This window comes from Bos grunniens, chromosome 9 (assembly GCF_055505025.1).
Source record: "Bos grunniens cultivar Pamir isolate PY7600 chromosome 9, Bosgru_T2T1.0, whole genome shotgun sequence".
NCBI lineage: Eukaryota > Metazoa > Chordata > Mammalia > Artiodactyla > Bovidae > Bos > Bos grunniens.
Window position 1 is genome coordinate 33,048,227 of NC_141173.1, and position 15,291 is coordinate 33,063,517.

The 15,291-nt window shown below is 41.1% G+C and overlaps 1 protein-coding gene across 7 annotated transcripts in view; it reads left to right on the plus strand.

Annotated features, from left to right (window-relative positions):
* Positions 1-15,291, plus strand: part of MCM9 (minichromosome maintenance 9 homologous recombination repair factor) — a 109,675-nt gene that overhangs the window by 41,976 nt on the left and 52,408 nt on the right. Inside the window, exon 1 of one of the 7 annotated variants that reach the window (XM_086317122.1) lies at positions 46-185. The exons of the other annotated variants lie outside the window; for them this stretch is intronic. The gene's annotated coding sequence lies outside the window, so the exon portion shown is untranslated. Of the gene's footprint in view, positions 1-45; positions 186-15,291 lie in introns of those variants that run through there. 7 annotated transcript variants of the gene reach the window in all.

Sequence of the window (15,291 nt, forward strand, 5' to 3'; positions counted from 1 at the left end):
ACAGCCCATTCTGCTCTGATAACTAGCAGCGTTGCCCGCGATTGGCTGTACCCGAGCTCTGACCCTCCTCCTCCAGCGAGGGCCTCCGCGGCGAGCAAGATGGGCTCCCGCTCCCGGAATGGACTCGGAAACTTTAACTGCGGCTCCACCTGCTGGTGTGGATTAGGACAAAGGCGGAGAACAAAGTGAGTGGAATACGGGCTGGGAGGCCCGCGCGGAGGCCGCCGGCGGCGGCGGCGGCGGCGGCGGGGGGAGGGGCGGCGCAGGCCCCGCCCCCGGCCCGGCGGCTCCCGCGCCTCACGTCGGGCGTGGCCGCAACGGGGCGGGGTCGAGGGAGGCGTGGCCACGGCGAGGCGGCAGGAGGCGTGGCCACGGCGGGAAGGCGTGCTCGCTGTGGGCACGGCGGCGGGAGGGCGCGATCCTGGCGACACCCGCCTCTGGGGTTTGTGTAGTGGGTTTGTGTCTTTTTTTTTTTTTCCCTTCTGACTCTTTCCTTCACATCAGTCGACGGCTGTGTCGGCTCTTTACTGAATTTAGGAGATGCGAATCTGTTGTCTGCACTAGGTTAGGTTCAGTTGTCTGTATATTGGGTAATATTTGGGTTAGAAGGAAGGATTGGTTGCAGTGGAAGTAAATTGCATTTTATAGACTGATGTCAGCTCAAAAGGAGCAAAGCCATTTTGGAAATCTAGTTCTTGGCCAATATCTACGTTTGGGCACGACAGTGCCGTTAGTTAAATAGATACAAAATGAAGGGCAAGGACACATTTTTCCACCCACACTTTGTGGAATAGGTAATATTTGGGCTGCACCCGGGTCGTCTTTCTCACGTTCCAATCTGGAAAGTCTAGAATAAAAAGATGACTTGAGGTTGGATCACTTACACCAGGTTTCTCCTGTTCGGTGGACACAGCAGGAACATAAAAAGGAGGAAATGGAAGTATCAGAAGACCGAAAGGCAACAGATAACAAGCAGAGAAGGGAAAAAGCGAGTAGAGACCACGAAAGCTTACCAAGACGTGCAATTTTCCAAAAATTCATGACCTGAACCGTTAGTAAGTAAAAATGTATGGCACCACGAACAAGTTCAGAGGAATCTTTACTTGATTATTGCACATTCAGCGTCAATTTATTTGTTCTTGACTACCTTTGTAGGAAAGGGAGAGCTTGTAACACATTTGTGTAAGGTTGTTGAGCTGTTTCTATTTTCTAAATAAGAGCAATATAAAGGGATTTTTTTTTCCTGGTGCATAAACCATCATTTTTGAAGTATTTTGAATGAAACCACTAAACTTGGCTAATTCAGAGAGAAAATGATTTAAGTGTCATCTATGCTGAAAGTTTTCTCTTAGTATGGTGCTGAGAATTTTTCAGTTAACATTCTTTGGACACTGTTCATTGCAGGTTGCATTTAATGAGACTTCTGCATTTGATGGTGTTTTGAAAGTTAATAAGAGACAGCTAGGGAGGCCTGGCATGCTGCAGTCCATGAAGTCACAAACAGTCAGACACAATTTAGCCGTAGAACAACAACGGAACAGTTAATCCCAGGCCTCCCACACTTAGGGAAACTACTTAGAGTGAGGATCACATTTTATCATCGATGGATTAGCAAATACCACGATCTACTGGAAAGGGTTTCCTCAAGCCCAGTTATTTGTACAAATTAGAGTATAAGAGTCATACTGTGGTGACAGGTGCAAATTACATTGACTGATAAACTGTATTCTCTGTTCATTGTTATTAGTGCTGGGCCTGAGGCTACCTCAGATGAAATGTAAATTGTAAGACACACAGGACATAGAAGATAACCATTTGAAGTATAAAACAAGATTCTCTTGAGACTGGTATATATGCAGTTTCCTCATTATTGCAGGCATTGTTATGAGGAGATTGAAATCCATTTGCTTTATAAAAATGACTTTATAAGTTTGGTAAAAATCAAGTGCATTTTTAATCTGCTCATGTTCTAAGTCACTTTCATCATGTCTGACTCTTTGGACCCTATGGATTGTAGCCTGCCAGGCTCCTATGTCCACTGCTCATAGGTGTGTCATTATAAAGTGTGTAAGATTTGTTCTCAGCATCAAGAATGAGATTTACCTGGATATTACTACTGGGTTGGCCGAGAAGTTTGTTGGAGTTTTTCTGTAAAGTGTTATGGAAAAACCCAAAAACCTTTTGGCCAACCCAATATTTTTGGCTTATTTTCTTTAAACTCTTTTATTTAACATGTCATATATGAGTATTTAAGGGGCGGGGGAAGCCCTCCCTAATAGCTCACTGGAAGCCTCAAGAATTGGCTCCAGGCCTTTACTGTTGCCTTTGATGCTGTGAAAGTGCTGCACTCAATATGCCAGCAAATTTGGAAAACTCAGCAGTGGCCACAGGACTGGAAAAGGTCAGTTTTCATTCCAATCCCAAAGAAAGGCAATGCCAAAGAATGCTCAAACTACCACACAATTGCACTCATCTCACACACTAGTAAAGTAATGCTCAAAATTCTCCAAGCCAGGCTTCAGCAATATGTGAACCGTGAACTTCCTGATGTTCAAGCTGGTTTTTAGAAAAGGCAGAGGAACCAGAGATCAAATTGCCAACATCCGCTGGATCATGGAAAAAGCAAGGGAGTTCCAGAAAAACATCCATTTCTGCTTTATTGACTATGCCAAAGCCTTTGACTGTGTGGATCACAATAAACTGTGGAAAATTCTGAAAGACATGGGAATACCAGACCACCTGATCTAACTCTTGAGAAATTTGTATGCAGGTCAGGAAGCAACAGTTAGAACTGGACATGGAACAACAGACTGGTTCCAAATAGGAAAAGGAGTATGTCAAGGCTGTATATTGTCACCCTGTTTATTTAACTCTATGCAGAGTACATCATGAGAAATGCTGGACTGGAAGAAACACAAGGTGGAATCAAGATTGCCGGGAGAAATATCAATAATCTCAGATATGCAGATGACACCACCCTTATGGCAGAAAGTGAAGAGGAACTCAAAAGCCTCTTGATGAAAGTGAAAGTGGAGAGTGAAAAAGTTGGCTTAAAGCTCAACATTCAGAAAACAAAGATCATGGCATCTGGTCCCATCACTTCATGGGAAATAGGTGGGGAAACAGTGGAAACAGTGTCAGACTTTATTTTTCTGGGCTCCAAAATCACTACAGATGGTGACTGCAGCCATGAAATTAAAAGACGCTTACTCCTTGGAAGGAAAGTTATGACCAACCTAGATAGCATATTGAAAAGCAGAGACATTACTTTGCCAACAAAGGTTCGTCTAGTCAAGGCTATGGTTTTTCCTGTGGTCATGTATGGATGTGAGAGTTGGACTGTGAAGAAGGCTGAGTGCCGAAGAATTGATGCTTTTGAACTGTGGTGTTGGAGAAGACTCTTGAGAGTCCCTTGGACTGCAAGGAGATCCAACCAGTCCATTCTGAAGGAGATCAGCCCTGGGTGTTCTTTGGAAGGAATGATGCTAAAACTGAAACTCAAGTACTTTGGCCACCTCATTCGAAGAGTTGACTCATTGGAAAAGACTCTGATGCTGGGAGGGATTGGGGGCAGGAGGAGAAGGGGACGACAGAGGATGAGATGGCTGGATGGCATCACTGACTCGATGGACGTGAGTCTGAGTGAACTCCGGGAGTTGGTGATGGACAGGGAGGCCTGGCGTGCTGTGATTCATGGGGTCGCAAAGAGTCGGACACGACTGAGCGGCTGAACTGAACTGAACTTCCTGTCTTAACTCTTATTGTTACTCCTCCTCAAAAGTATTAAAGAACCTTTGGGTATTCGCTCCAGTAGGTTCCTCACCAACGATAATACCTTCCAGAAGACCACAGGGATTTCCAGATGTGCCCTTGTGTACTTCTAATTAAATGGCATGCCTTAAGGGGGAAAGATTGTAAAAGCATTATTCTGGTTTCAGAGACAGTCTGTAAGATTTGTTGCTGAACAACTTCTTGGTGACTCTCAGTTAACCACATTGCAGCAGATGGGTTGCCATGAATGTTGTCATATGTGAAGTACCCAAGGGGACCCACATGACACTTAGAGGGCTGCTGCTGTGTCGCTTCAGTTGTGTCCAACTCTGTGCAACCCCATAGACAGCAGCCCACCAGGTTTCCCCGTCCCTAGGATTCTCCAGGCAAGAACACTGGAGTGGGTTGCCATTTCATTCTCCAATGCGTGAAAGTGAAAAGTGAAAGTGAAGTTGCTCAGTCGTGTCCGACTCTTAGCGACCCCATGGACTGCTTAGAGGGCTGCTGCTGCTACTGCTGTGTCGCTTCAGTCATGTCCGACTCTGTGCGACCCCATAGACGGCAGCCCACCAGGCTTCCGCATCCCTGGGATTCTCCAGGCAAGAACACTGGAGTGGGTTGCCATTTCTTTCTCCAATGCATGAAAGTGAAAAGTCAAAGTGAAGTTGCTTAGTCGTGTCCGACTCTATCGACCCCATGGACTGCAGCCTACCAGGCTCTTCCATCCATGGGATTTTCTAGGCAAAAGTACTGGAGTGGGGTGCCATTGCGTTCTCCAGCTTAGAGGGCTACGTGGAATATAATCCTCAAATAACTTTTCTCTGTGTAGCCTGCTTGGGGGAAGTGTGGCTGAAAAAGGTTGCTTTGGCTCTGAAACAAACAAAGACTAAGTTAATGCCTAGGACAGAGATAAATGAACCTAGTTAGCTATTGTTATGGGCTGAATTGTGCTGTTCTCCCTGCCCCCAAATTCATATATATGCCCCCAGTATTTCAGACTGACTGTAGTTGCTGACAGGGCCTTAAAAGAGGTTTTAAGTTAAAGTGAGCCTCTTAGAGTGGGCCCTAATCCATTCTAACTGGCTTCTTTATATGAGGAGGAAGTTTGGACATAAAAAGAGACACTAAGGGTACTCATGCACAGAAGAAAGACCGCTTGAGGACACAAGAAAGTAGCCATTTGTAGGTCAAATGAAACCAACTTTGCTGACATCTGATCTTTGAACCTTCAGAACAGAACTGTGAAAAAACAGGTTTCTATTGTTTAAGCCACCCAGTCTTGCATTTTGTTATGGCAGCCCTAGCAATCTATGTATATAATCCACTTGTTGTTCATTTATCAAGGGTGTTCTATGGAGTGAAACGATGTGGTCATATAAGTTGTAGGTTGTAGTGTGGGGTCGTGTGCTGCAGACATTTCTCAGAGGAAGTACCTGCTATTGTGCATACACACCTTAAATTCTGAACAGACTAGATGCAGCTTGCTTGTGAGTTCCAAAGCTCATCTACAGAGGGCTTTTCAGAATCTTAAAGTTGAAGTTAAATTGAGGTCACACACAAAGCTAGATGAAAGAGTGAGTTAAATGTACTAGAATTAAACTAAATTACGATTGTTGTTCACTCAGTCGCGTCCAACTCTTGAGACCCCATGGATTGCAACATACCAGGACTCCCTGTCCCTCACTATCTCCTGAAGTTTGCCAAGTTCATGTACCTTGCATCGGTGATGCCATTCAGCCATCTCATCCTCTGATGCCCTCTTCTCCTTCTGCCCTCAATCTTTCCCAGCATCAGGGATTTTTCCAGTGAATTGGCTGTTCACATCAGATGACCAAAATACTGGAGCTTCAGCATCAGTCCTTCCAAAAGGTATTCAGGGTTGATCTCCCTTAAGATTGACTGATTTGATCTCCTTGCTGTCCAAGGGACTTTCAGGAGTCTTCTCCAGCACCACAGTTTAAAGACACCAATTCTTCGGTGTTCTGCCTTCTTTATGGTCCAGCTCTCACAACCATATGTGACCACTGGGAAGACCATAGCCTTGACAATGTGGACCTTTGTTGCCAGAGTCATGTCTTTGCTTTTCAACACACTGTCTAGGTTTGTCATAGCTTTCCTGTGAAGAAGCAAACATCTGATTTCATGGCTGCAGGCACCATCTATAGTGATTTTGAAGCCCAAGAAGAGGAAATCTGTCACTACTTCCACCTTTTCTCTTCTATTTGCCATGCGGTAATGGGGCTGGATGCCATCATCTTAAATTTTTTTAATATTTAGCTTTAAGCCAGCTCTTTCACTCTCCTCCTTCACCCTCATCAAGAGGCTCTTTAGTTTCTGTTTGCTTTCTGCCATTAGAGTGGGATCATCCACATATCTCAGTTGTTGGTGTTTCTTCTGCCTGTCTTGATTCCAGCTTGTAACTCATCCAGCCCAGCATTTCTCATGATGTGCTCAGAGTATAGACTAAACAAACAACGTGACAGCAGACAGCCCTGTCACACTCGTTTCTCAATCTTGAACCAGTCAACCAGGGTTGTAACTGTTACTTCTTGACCTGCATACTGGATTCCCAGGAGACAGATAAGGTGGTCTGGTATTCCCATCTCTTTAACAGCTTTCCACAGTTTGTTATGATCCACAAAGTTAAAATACACTGAATTAAAATGTATTGCAACTGAGAATTAAGTCAAATCTCAGACGCTGCCTGCTGCAGAAGTTATCATAGGTGTGGAAATGTTGACCTCTTGCCTTTGTTTAATTCCTAAATTTTACCTGGCACAATGATTTGTCATAATAAATGGTTTTTCTCTATATATTGGTATAGTAATACCAATTAATATAAATGGTAATTATTTGTCACTATACTGAATTCTCTTTCAGAACACATTTATGTTATTGTCCCCATCTTTAAAAAAAAAATTCTCATGTAAGGCTGGTTGTAATATGATCTTTAGTTAAAGGAGCTCCCTATTATTAGTTATAGGATGTCAGAATTTAATGATAGTTTTTTTTAAGGTTTATTCACTTTGGCAGCACTGGGTCATCATTGCTATGTGCAGGCTTTCTCTAGTTGCGGTCAGTGGGGCTCCTCTCCAGCTGTGGCACACAGGTTTCTCACTGTAGTGCCTTCTCGTGTTGTGGAACATGGCCTCTTGGGCGCACGGGCTTCAGTAGTTGTGGCTATCGGACTCTAGAGTGCTGACTTAGTAGTTATGGCTCACTGACTTAGTTGCTCTGAGACATGTGGGATCTTCTGGACCAGGGATCAAAACCGTGTCACCTTAAGAATCCTAGGCCACCAAGGAAGCCCTAATGATAGTTTTAAAGAAAAATTTCTCTATGAATGTAGAATGTAGAGATTTTCTGTAGTTTACAGATGTTTCTAGAAGGAATAGCTCCTACAGTAATGATTTTAATAATAGTAACTCATTATACATGTAGAGAGAGAGACCATTTATTATGTGAAATTGTTGTGCTAGACTCTGTGGAATATTCAAAGACAAAAATATACGTGGATATTATCCTCAAAGATCGTTTGGTCCAGTAGGAAAGGTGACTATGTAATCACATCAGTATGGTACAGAATAGAAAGTGTTAGATGCACCTTGAACAGTAATGGTTAAAGTTGTATCAGTTCAGTTCAGTCATGTCCGACTCTTTGCGACCCCATGAACCGCAGCACGCCAGGCCTCCCTGTCCATCACCAACTCCCGGAGTCTACCCAAACCCATGTCCATTGAGTCGGTCATGCCATCCAACCATCTCAACCTCTGTCATCCCCTTCTCCTGCCCTCAATCTTTCCCAGCATCAGGGTCTTTTCCAAAGAGTCAGCTCTTTGCATCAGGTAGCCAAAGTATTGGAGTTTCAGCTTCAAAATCAGTCCTTCCAATGAATATCCAGGACTGATCTCCTTTAGGAAGGACTGGTTGGATCTCCTTGCAGTCCAAGGGACTCTCAAGAGTCTTCTCCAACACCACAGTTCAAAAGCATCAATTCTTCGGTGCTCAGCTTTCTTTATACTCCAACTCTCACATCCATACACGACTACTGGAAAAACCATAGCCTTGACTAGATGGACCTTTGTTGACAAAGTAATGTCTCTGCTTTTTAATATGCTGTCTAGGTTGGTTATAACTTTTCTTCCAAGGAGTAAGCATATTTTAATTTCATGGCTGCAGTCACCATCTGCAGTGATTTTGGAGCCCAAAAAAATAAAGTCAGCCACTGTTTCCACTGTTTCCCCATCTATTTGCCATAGGACCAAATGCCATGATCTTCGTTTTCTGAATGTTGAGCTTTAAGCCAACTTTTTCACTCTCCTCTTACACTTTCATCAAGAGGCTTTTTCATTCCTCTTCACTTTCTGCCATAAGGGTGGTGTCATCTGCGTGTTTGAGGTTATTGATATTTCTCCTAGCAATCTTGATTCCAGCTTGTGTTTCCTCCAGCCCAGCATTTCTCATGATGTACTCTGCATATAAGTTAAATAAGCAGGGTGACAATATACAGCCTTGACATACTCCTTTTCCTATTTGGAATCAGTCTGTTGTTCCATGTCCAGTTCTAACTGTTGCTTCCTGACCTGTATATAGATTTCTCAGGAGACAGGTCAGGTGGTCTGGTGTTCCCATCTCTTTCAGAATTTTCCACAGTTTATTGTGATCCACACAGTCAAAGGCTTTGGCATAGTCAATAAAGCAGAAATAGATGTTTTTCTGGAACTCTCTTGCTTTTTCCATGATCCAGTGGATGTTGGCAATTTGATCCCTGGTTCCTCTACCTTTTCTAAAACCAGCTTGAACATCTGGAAATTGACGGTTCACGTATTGCTGAAGCCTTGCTTCTAGAATTTTAAGCATCACTTTACTAGCGTGTGAGATGAGTGCAGTTGTGCAGTAGTTTGAGCATTGTTTGGCATTGCCTTTCTTTGAGGATGGAATGAAAACTATGAGAACCAAATTTTGATGTCACAAGAAAGGCCGTGTGTGTGGTATGTATATAGATACATGGTACCTATGCATATACATATGGTATGATGTTTTCTTTACTATTTATAAAAAGCTTTTAAATAACCTGTTTTTGATTCATGCAACACTTTGGTATGGTAGCAAGGTAAGATTAGCCCCATATAACAAATGAGGACACTGCTGCTCAGGATCCTGCTCCCTTAATTGCTGACTTAGTGTTTCTCTATTTTCTCTCTACTGTGTCAGATAATATTTAAAGTGGACTTTATGGGTAGAAAAGCAATTGGTATAATTTCCTGGAAGAACCCACAGGCTGGCTGACACTGTAGTAATGACTTGATTAATGAACTCTTGAGGAACAAAGCTCCATGAATGAGGTTTGCCCAGGTAGATACTGGGAGTGAGAGGAGGCTGCGGCCAAGGCAAAGCTGTGGGAGCTCCCCATTGAAGCTGCAGACGCCAGGCTTCCTGTTGCAGGAGTGACTGGGAGGTGGGGGACGATGGATCCCGGAACGCATCCTTATGCTTTTAATAAGGTTTTCATGTTCGTTACCTAAAGTACATTCCCCTCCTCCATTCTCTGCCCCACCTCATTAACAACAGTTTCCCTGTTTTGATTTCGGTGCTACCCACCATTAGGTTACAAGTTTGTTGAAGAGAGAAGCTGTGTCTGGCCCCTTAACCAAGCTGGACTAAACCGTTAAATACCTTTTGGATCTCATCCATATTAGTCAGCTTTCTGAAGCACCATGGTTACGTTTCTTGTGGGCAATCTGTTGATGTTAACATCATGGTATTATTTCTGACCAGAAGAATAGGGATGGAAATGCTTGATAATTATCTTGTTTCTTGTATCTAGTTTTTAACCTTGTGTTCTTAGTCTTCTTGTAAATGAAGCTCTTAACTCATTTCCTTCTAAACTTAGTCTCTACTTGGAGTCCACTGTCCTTCATGTTTTACATTCCATCCTTTTCTCTTTCACTCTCCACCTGTCCCGTTTGTTAGAGGCTTTCTCCTTTTCCTGGTACCAGAAAGAATTCAGTGATAAGTAAAGAGAGGACTCAAATCTTTAAAACATCTTCACACTAGACCACTGTTTGCACAAAGCCACCGCTCAGCATAGCAGCTTTTTTAGTTGGTTACTATAGAGACAAATGACATAAGATGGAGTCAACGCTTGACAGAAGCTAGGCAAGTAATCTTCCTGAGATTGGAGGGAGATCTTATACACAGGGTTGCTTAGAAAAGGCAGAAGACTAAAAAGGATAGGAAGGGGAAAGGTTTCCCAAATGAACTAATAGGTGATTAATTGGTACATTTTGTTGGGAGAATTTGTGCTTGTTAAGACCTTGCATCCAGCATACATAGAATGTATCTCCATGCAGCCCCAGTATGATTATACGGTGACTTTTTAAAAACTATTTACGTATTTATTTTGCTGCACCGGGTCTTCATTGCAGCACGCGGAATCTTTGTTTGTGATACGTGAGATCCAGTTCTCTGACCGAGGATCGAATTTCTGCCCTCACTGCCCCCATTCACTACCCCCACCCCCTACATTGACAACACAGTCCTTCCACCGGACCACCAGGGTAGCCCCAGTGATTGTTTTAATAACAACTATATTGCTATCAACATTTATATACAAATTTTCATTTTTCTGGGTCTATGAAGTTGTTGAGTCATGTGGTAACTCCTTATGAGGGACTACTAGACTGTTTTCCAAAGTATCTGCACTGTTTTATGTTCCCACCAGCAATGTATAAGCTTCCCAATTTCTCCACATCCCCACTAACACTTATTATCATGTCTGTCTATCTTTTTTTTTTTTTCTGTTATGTCTTTCTGATTATAGCTGTGGGTGGTGTGCGAAGTGGTATCTCATTGTGGTTTTGATTTACATTTCTCTGATGGCTAAAGAAGAGTTGAACATTTTTCATTTGCTTGTTGGCCATTTGTATATCTGCTGAAGAGAAATGTCTGTTCAGCTCTTTTGGCCATTAAAAAAATTGGATTGTCTTTATTATTGGGTTGTGAGTTCTTTGTATATTCTAAATACAAGTCTCTTATCTGAGACTTATCAGAGACTTGTACTCACCAGGTTTGGAAAAATTTTTTCCCATAGTGTGGATTATCTTTTCATTTTCTTCTTTTCACAAGACACCCATTTTCTTGTGGGTGTCTTTTGCACCACAAAAGCTTTTTGATAAAGTCCAATGTGGTAATGGCATAAAGATATAATCCAATAGAACAGAATTGATTGTCCAGAAATAAATCCATACATTTATGGTCAATCCATTTTTTTTTCAATTTATTTTTAATTGAAGAATAATTGGTTTACAGAATTTTGTTAGTTACTACCAAACATCAACATGAATCAGCCATAGGTAAGAGACTATGTATTTTTTGTTTCTTCACCAAACCTGTTCTTTTTGATTTAGCTTTACTTCCAACCATCTTAACATTTTCCTGGTCAAATGTCCTGTTGAATCCAAATTATCAATGTAGCAGTCTTCTGGAAAGCAAATCCACTTCATACTATACAGTCTCTAAAATCTGCATTATATAGTCTCTAAAATCTCTAAAGTTTTTGTTGTAGCTTAATCTAACTCTGAGGTTATCGATATTTCTCCCAGAAATCTTGATTCCAGCTTGTGCTTCTTCCAGCCCAGCGTTTCTCATGATGTACTCTGCATAGAAGTTAAATAAGCAGGGTGAGAATATATAGCCTTGACATACTCCTTTTCCTATTTGGAACCAGTCTGTTGTTCCATGTCCAGTTCTAACTGTTGCTTACCTGCATACAGATTTCTCAAGAGGCAGGTCAGGTGGTCTGGTATTCCCATCTCTTGAAGAATTTTCCAGTTTATTGTGATCCACATAGTCAAAGGCTTTGGCATAGTCAATAAAGCAGAAATGGATGTTTTTCTGGAACTCTCTTGCTTTTTCCATGATCCAGCAGATGTTGGCAATTTGATCTCTGGTTCCTCTGCCTTTTCTAAAACCAGCTTGAACATCAGGAAGTTCACAGTTCACATATTGCTGAAGCCTGGCTTGGAGCATTTTGAGCATTACTTTACTAGCGTGTGAGATGAGTGCAATTGTGTGGTAGTTTGAGCATTCTTTGGCATTGCCTTTCTTTGGGATTGGAATGAAAACTAACCTTTTCCAGTCCTGTGGCCACTGCTGAGTTTCCCAAATTTGCTGGCATATTGAGTGCAGCACTTTCACAGCATCATCTTTCAGGATTTGAAATAGCTCAACTTTATGGCAGAAAGTGAGTGAGTGAGTGAAGTCACTCAGTCGTGTCCAACTCTTTGCAACCCCATGGACTGTAGCCCACCAGTCTCCTCCGTCCATGGGATTCTCCAAGCAAGAATACTGGAGTGGGTTGCCATTTCCTTCTCCGGTCAATCCATTTTTGATAAGGGTTCCAGAACAATTCACTGGGGAAAGAAATTGTCTTTTCAAAACTCACTGCTAGGAAATTGGACATCCAAATGCAAAAATACAAGTTTGGACCCCTATTCACACAATATGCAAAAAATAATTTAAACTGAATCAAAGACTCAAATGTAAGGTGCTGAAAGTATAAAACTCTTAGAAGAAAACACATCAAAGGCATCAATCTTCAGGCCTATAATTAGGCAGTGTTTTTTGAGAAATGATAAAAAAAATACAAGCAGAAAAAGTCAGTGGATGTATGTGAGGTATTTTTTCATATATTTAAGACATCTTTAATTTCTTTTAACAACATTCTGTACTTTTCACAGTATAAGTTTTATATACTTCTTTTGTTAAATTCATTTCTAAGTATTTATTCTTTTTAATGCTATTATAAATGGAATTACTTTATTAGTTATATTTTCATATTCTTCACCTTGCAAGTATATAGACACAATTTAATTTTAAAAATTGATTTTGTATCCTTCAACCTTGATGAACTCATTTGTTAGCTGTGATTTAATTGTAATTCTTTGGATTTTCTATCTGTAAGATCATGCTATCTGCATGCAGGGATATTTTTACTGTTTCCTTTCCCTTCTAGATGCCTGTTATTTCATTTTTTGTTTCATTGCCCTTCCTAAAACCTCCAGTACTCTGCTATACAGAAGTAATGAGAGTGAACATCCCTGTCTTGTTTCTGATCTTAACACGAATACGTTCAGTCTTACATCAAGAATGATGATAGTTCTGGGTTTTTTGTAGACGTCCTTATCAGAATGAAGTTCTCTTCTGTTCCTGGTTTGAGCATTTTTTCATGAAGTGTTGTTGAATTTTGTCAAACACTTTTTCTGTCTCTATTGACGTGATCATATGCTTTTTGTCCCTTATTCTGTTAATGTGAGGATATTACATTAATTGATTTCTAGATGTTATACCACCAATCTTGAATTCCAGAGATTTATCTCACTGGATCATGGTTATATAGTCCTTTTTATATATTGCTGGATTCGGTTCAGTAGTATTGAGGATTTTCATATATATGTATTCATAAGAAATATTGGTCTTTAGTAGTCTTGTGATGCCTTTGATTTTTGGTGTATAGGTAATACTGTTCTCATAGAACAAGTTAGGAAGTGTTTCCTCCTTTTCTACTTGTAAAGAGTTTGTGAAGAATTCATACTCAATTCTTCTAGTGTTGAAGCCATCTGTGTGTGGGTTTTTCTTTGTGGGTAGTTTTTAAATTACTAATTCAGTCCCAACTTACTATACATCTGTTCAGATTTTCTTTTTCTTCTTGAGTCAGTTTTGGTAGTGTCTATTTAGAAATTTGTTAATTTCACCTGAATTATCTAATTGGTTAACATAAAGTTATTTGTTGTTTCCCTTTGTAATCCTTTTTGTTTCTGTAAAGTCATTGATAATGTCCCGTCTTTGATTCCTGATTTTAGTGTAATTTTATTCCTCTGGTTTTGGCTTGGTCAGTGTAGCTAAAATGTATCAACTTTTGGATTCATGAATTTTCTCCGTTTTTATGTTCTGTGTCAGTGATTTCTGTTACAGTATACATTACCTCCTTCCTTCTGCTAATTTGGGTTTAGTTTGCTCTTCCTTTTTTCCAGTGTCTTAAGGTGGCAGCATAGATTTTTGACTTGAGATCTTTCTTCTTTTTTAATATAGACATTTATATCTGTAAGTTACTTTGTAAACACTGCTTTAGCTGCATCCCATTAATTATGGTATGTTGTGTCTTCATTTTCCTTCATCTCAGTTTTTTCTGATTTCCTGTTGTCCAGCCACCTATTTGTTGCATGAATACCTTTCTATGTTATTTGTGACAAGTGGACTTTCCACTTTTGCTTAAAGATTACTTTGATTTCTTACTTCACAAGGTAGCACATTCCTTTTTAAACACCTTGAGATTTCCAGCACTTCCCTGTAAAATTCTACATATTGGTCTGTTAATTCTTTTGAAGCCACCCTAAATTAGTCTAATTGATCTTCCATAGGATAGTTCTTTAAATACTTAATAATTGCTTTCTCTTCTCTAAATCTTTGTTTCTGGCTAACCAACAAACCCATGCTATAAACTATTCTTTCAGTGGCATTATTTTCCATGTCCTTCATTATTTTACTTTTTTTTATTAGTATTTCTTTTAAGATTTGATATCTCAAAGTAGATATTAATACTCAGGAGTCAGCAACTTTTTTTCTCTAAAGGACTAGGTATAAATATTTTAGATTTTTGAAGGCCTTTCCGTGTCTGTCATAATTACTTGACTCTGCCATTGTAGTGTGAAAACAGCCATAGACAGTATGTAAATGATGAACGTGACTGTGTTCCAAAAAACTATTTTTGCAAAAACAGGTGGTTGGGCCAAATCTTGCCCACAGATCATAGTTTGCTGACCCCTCTCTGGATATTATCTAACCAGTGCAGAACTTGGTGTGATTTTATCTTCATTTTTGAATGCTGCTGCTGCTACTGCTGCTAAGTCGCTTCAGTCGTGTCCGACTCTGTGCGACCCCAGAGACGGCAGCCCACCAGGCTCCCCCGTCCCTGGGATTCTCCAGGCAAGAACACTGGAGTGGGTTGCCATTGCCTTCTTCAGTGCATAAAAGTGAAAAGTGAAAGTGAAGTCGCTCACTCGTGTCCGACTCTTAGCGACCCCACGGACTGCGGCCCACCAGGGTCCTCCGTCCATGGGATTTTCCAGACAAGGTACTGGAGTGGGGTGCCATTGCCTTCTCCTTTTGAATGCTAGTCTTGCCTTAATGCATGTTTTAGACCATATTGAAATATTCTGAGGGAAAGTTGGATATAATCTTCATTTATGCTCCTCTAAGGTAAGGTGAGGACTTCTCTAGTAGCTCAGATAGTAAAGAATCTGTCCACAATGCGGGAGACCTGAGTTTGATCCCTGGGTTGGGAAGATCCCCTGGAGAAGGGAATGGCAACCCACTCCAGTATTTTTGCCTGGAGATTTCTATGGACAGAGGAACCTGGTTGGCTACAGTCCGTGGGGTGGCAGAGAGTCGGACACAACTGAAGTGACTTAGCACATGCGCACACACACATAGGTAAGGTGGTTTGTTTCCTCTACTTTT